This window comes from Zingiber officinale, chromosome 11A (genome assembly GCF_018446385.1).
Source record: "Zingiber officinale cultivar Zhangliang chromosome 11A, Zo_v1.1, whole genome shotgun sequence".
NCBI classification, from domain to species: domain Eukaryota; kingdom Viridiplantae; phylum Streptophyta; class Magnoliopsida; order Zingiberales; family Zingiberaceae; genus Zingiber; species Zingiber officinale.
The window spans coordinates 20,393,601-20,398,910 of record NC_056006.1 but is presented as its reverse complement, the minus strand read 5'-3'; the positions used below and the strand labels follow the sequence as shown (position 1 = coordinate 20,398,910).

General features: G+C 44.6%; 1 long non-coding RNA gene across 1 annotated transcript; it reads left to right on the top strand.

The window, feature by feature from the left end:
- The first annotated feature begins 1,785 nt into the window (after positions 1-1,785).
- LOC122031112 lies at positions 1,786-3,108 on the top strand. The gene is made up of 4 exons (XR_006125745.1): positions 1,786-2,136; positions 2,233-2,438; positions 2,509-2,684; positions 3,048-3,108. It is a non-coding gene; the product is annotated as an uncharacterized LOC122031112 (long non-coding RNA).
- Positions 3,109-5,310: the final 2,202 nt, after the last annotated feature.

The window sequence follows — 5,310 nt, the reverse complement described above, 5'->3', positions numbered from 1 at the left end:
AGAGCAGGGTATTCTTGTTACCATGGTTGCTCAGTCGTCGATCAGGATGAGGATTCGAGAGGCCCAGGCCGGAGATCAGCCAGTTCATTGGCAGCCAGATAGCTTCCGGACAGCAGACCGAGTTTACACGAGATGACGAGGGTATTGTTTATTTCCGAGGCAGATTATGTGTACCTCAGTCTCACCCGGTCATGGAGGAGTTACTTCAGGAGGCTCTTCGTTCTAGATTTGCTATCCACCCAGGTGGGACCCGTATGTATCGTGATTTGAGGCGTTCCTATTGGTGGAACGGTATGAAGAAAGACATCGCAGATTTTGTAGCTAGATGTCTTGTCTGTCAGCAGGTGAAGGCTGAGCACCAGAGATCTGCTGGATTACTTCAGAGTATCCCTATTCCCGAGTGCATTACTATGGATTTCGTGGTTGGGTTGCCTAGGACTCGTCGAGGCCATGATGCGATTTGGGTAATCGTTGATCGATTAACCAAATCCGCACACTTTTTAGCGATCCGGAAGACTGATTCTCTGGATCGATTAGCTGAGTTATACTGTCGAGAGATTATCAGATTGCATGGAGTTCCGTTGAGCATTATATCTGATAGAGACCCACGGTTCACGTCCCGATTCTGGCAGAGTCTGCAGCAGGCCTTGGGCACACAGCTTCGTTTCAGTACGGCATTCCATCCGCAGACAGATGGGCAGTCAGAGCGGACTATTCAGACATTGGAGGACTTGCTGAGGTCTTGTGTCATGGACTTCGGAGGCAGTTGGGAGGACCACCTGCCATTAGTGGAGTTCGCCTACAACAACAGCTATCATTCGGCTATCCAGATGGCACCGTTTGAGGCGTTGTATGGTAGGCCTTGTCGGACACCCATCCTCTGGGAAGAGGTTGGGGAGGCCCAGCTGATAGGACCTCAGAGAGCTCAGCAGGATGCAGAGTTAGTTCGCACTATCAGACGGAGGATGTCAGAGGCTCAGGACCGTCAGAAGAGTTATGCTGATCAGAGACGGAGACCTCTGGAGTTCTCCATTGGTGATCACGTATTTCTTAGAGTTTCACCCACGAAAGGGGTGAAGAGATTTGGTCTCCGAGGTAAGCTAGCTCCCCGATATATTGGACCATTCCAGATCTTGGAGAGGATTGGAGCAGTAGCTTACCGTCTGGCGCTACCACCATCTCTAGCTGGCATTCACGATGTATTCCATGTATCTATGCTGAGGAGATACATATCCGATCCGGCACATGTTCTGTCAGATATATCTATTCCTATTCAGCCTGATGTTATTTACGAGGAGGTTCCAGTGCGGATTCTGGACCATAGAGAGCGTCAGCTGCGGAACAAGACTGTCCGACTGGTTATGTCGGATAGCAGCATCATTCTGACGAGGAGGCTACGTGGGAGTTGGAGGATACGATCCGAGCTCGATACCCCCATCTTTTTACTTGAGGTATGTGGGTTAGAGTTTCTTCAGCATTTATACTGCATGGTTATATTTCAGTGTTTGCTGTTGGTTATAGCAAAATTTGGGGACCAAATTTTTATTAGTAGGGGAGGATGTGAGATCTCGGAAAAAATTTAAATAATAGGGTTATTTGAGAAATAGCCTTACAAAATTTTTCCGGAATTTTTTAGGAATTTTCTGGGAATTTTTCGGAGCTCGTACGACGGGTTTTGAGGGGATCAATTTCGGGCGTGGATAAAGCCTGTTTGGGATACCTGTTTAAGTGAGGAAAAGTTTTAAATTATAAATTCTTTTCTTTTCCTTACCCAAACCCATCGCCGAACCCAATTCACCTGAACCTTCTCCTCCTTCCCGATCCTCTCTTCTCCCCTTCCTTTGATCTCTCTTGCGGACGAAGCAAGCGAGGGTTCCGGCGACCGTCGACCTCAACAGAACCATTGGAATCATCGGAGCTCGACTGAAATCTGCAGGCTCCAAGCCTTTTTCGACTAAGGAGTCTCAGTTTCGGCGGATCTTGCGGCCGAACGACGACCCCTTGGTGGCTAGGGCACGGTGAGGACCAAGGTTCACGTCGACTCCCTCGTTCATCTTCTTCGAGTTGCTCCCGGAGCGATCCGCATCTTCTCTAGCCAGATCGGACAGTGACGCCCTCAGGAGGTGATCTAGGGAGGTAAGGCTTCGTCGGATCATTATCAATTAAAGGTTAGCTAGATTAGGATTATTCTCAGCGTTTACTCTTCTTGTTCTGGTGTGGGGAAGGGTTCAGATCAGATTCGTGCTGGTTTCTCCCTTGATCGATTCTTGAATCTTCTTCCCTTCTTCTTCTCGGTTTCATGGATGCCGGTGATATTTGATTGACGCCATCTAGGGCCGGAGCTACCGGCTGTGCCCTAGCTGTGATCCTTGAGGCAAGGATCGATTCCTTGTTGTCCGTTCTTGCTCTTCTTCCTTGTCGCTGACTAATCTGTCGAGGTAAGATTAGGGTGTGTGATCTCTGATTTCCATGGTTTGAGCTACTATTTGATCCAAATGAATCTACCAGTGAGGTGAAGTTCTGGATTGTGAGGTGAACCCAGCAGAGAGGATCTGTAGGCTGTGAAGTTCTGTTCTGTCCTATTTTGTGGATTGGTTAGCTCCAGTAGCAGCTCACCTTGGTTACGGTAGCCACCTCATCCAGCAGCTCTTCTGATTTCAGTAGTTACAGTAGCTGAGATTGAGGTAAGGAACAAGGAATTGATATATGATCATGTGTAGATTTGAACTAGGGTTCTGTTTGTTTTGAATTAGGAGTATTTGGATTACTAGTTGTTGATTATGATTAGATTTATTTACGTAGATTTAATCTAATGGAATAATTAGGGTTATGTAATTAACCCTAATTAACTATTGGATCTTATCTAAGTTTGGATTTCTAATCAAATTGGTGGTTAGGGATTAGGTAACTAACCCTAATCGACCATTAGGTTTAGTTAGGTAAGTTGTGGTTATGTGATTAGGGTTTTGCCCTAATTTGATTTTAGGGATTTTATTTGGCTATTATTAGAATTTAGCTAAATAAAATATATATGTTGTTTGACACAGGACTCTGATTCGAGACGAGCATCTCGATATTGGATTAGGACTGGATTGTATCTTCTATTTGAGGCGGGTACCCTTTGACTTATCTTGTTGATATTGTCTTGTGATATGTGCAGTTTATATATGTTTACTAGTAATTGGTAGATCTTTCTCTTCTCTGGTTATAGTTTATTCTATACCTGTAGGCGATTATTAGCGATTGGTAGTTAGCATATTCCCTGGTTTAGTTACTTGATACTTGATACATGTTGCTACGATTAGCATCTATACCTTAGTCTAGCATGCTTTTCTTTCTTGCTATGCTTATCTGTGTTCATAGAGATGCATATCTATAGTGCTCTACTCTACTGGATTAGTTGCTTTACATGTGTGATACATGCTCTTGGATTCATGATACTTACATCATTGTTATATGTGATGTCTTCGGATTTATGCGGTTTATATCATGGTTATATATATGCGTTTACCTTTTGGGCACACACATATATGGAGGAGGCTATGTTCAGGTATGACATACTGTAGCATCATGCACCATCCTGCATGATTGCATGCTGGGCGATTGACGACTCCATTATTGTTGAGCTCATCGGCTACGCCATAGGCACGCACAACGTGTTTCACCGCATGGGTAGTGGCACAACACGATGGGGTGTGTATGGCAAGAGCTCTGTAGTGCTCACCGTGGGTAGTGTGCGCAGTGGTAGCAGACAGGATCCCTCCCGTCGCCATCGCGTCGGAGTTGAGAGCATTCGCTCCCTCACTATGTTTGAGGTAGGAGGATAGGTGTACTCCGGCATCCCGCCCACTCGGTCACTCTTGAGGCGGTGATGGCGAGTGCAGTGTCTACCCACCTCGGTCTCACCATTGTGTGTGAGATGGCTGACTGTCAGGGGTGACCATGTCATATCGCATCATATGCACGGATTGCATTCGTTATGATTGATGCATTTGGTGATCGATATGATTGACGCATACAGTGATACATGCTTTTGCTCGACTATCTTTATGCATGTATGTCCACGCTATTTGTCAAGCCTCGCAGTGAGTACGCTTTTATTTAAGTATCGCATTTCTTATTATTTGTGCAGTAGACTGTGTTACATGCCTATTGTTGGTTACTGCATTTTATTCAGTTATGCATATGTGTTATACTGATAGGAGACTGTACTATAGGCTTTATGGTTTAGGAGGCTGTACCTTAGGATATTACTGGTAGTTATATATTGTTGTACATGTCTATTGGATTACCTGCTGAGTTCATTGAACTCACCCCGTTTTTATTACCATTTCAGGTTGAGGCCGTCGGGGAGATTCCAGTCGCTAGCCCCATTATCGCGAGGATTTTCTTTGTCGGATTATATTTTGCTTTTGCACCTTATATACTTGTATTGTGGGTTTGTAATGTGGACTTTACATTGAACATTCGGGTTTGCTACTTTTGTTTTCCGCTGCGGTTGTATTTTCATTACTTCGTGGATTTGTTTTCTTTGTTGTAGTGGAGTAGGCTGTTTACATATATCTTCGGGGTTCTATATCGTCTTTCCTTATTAAACTGCGTGGATTGATCATATATTATATCTGTGTGGAATGTTGATATAAACTGCATGGTTTGTTTCTTAATTGTATTGTATTATTCCGGCCGTGTGTGGCCGAGGTATAGAGATATATGTATACTGAGCTTCATATTGTTCGCCGTACAGGGGAGATGCTGCCGAAATTTCTTCGGACAGGGACTACCTGGGGCGTGACATCAGGAACTCCATCCATCTCCTCTATCGGAGATTAAGTTCCTTCTGAGTGAAAATATATTTGAGACTTTTATGATCAATAACAATCTCAAAAGTAATACCATAAAGATGATGTTACCAAATCTTCAAAGCAAAGATAATAGCGGCTAGCTATAAATCATCTACTGGGTAGTTTTTCTCATGCTCCTTCAACTGACGAGAAGCATAGGAAACTACTCTGCTGTGCTGCATCAAAACAACGCCCAAACCTTGTAGAGATGCGTCTGTGTAGAGTATGAATCCGTCCTCTCTGGAAGGCAAAACCAAAACTGGTACCGATACTAATCTCCGCTTCAGCTCCTAAGAGCTGGTCTCGCAGGCTTTTGACCAAGTGAATTTCATGCCTTTCCTGGTTAGACGTGTCAGTGACATATCAATGTGAGAGAAACCCTCAACGAACTGTCTATAATATCCGGCCAGTCCCAAGAAACTACGGATCTCCTGAACTGACTTCGGCTTCTCCCAACTGGTGATACCCT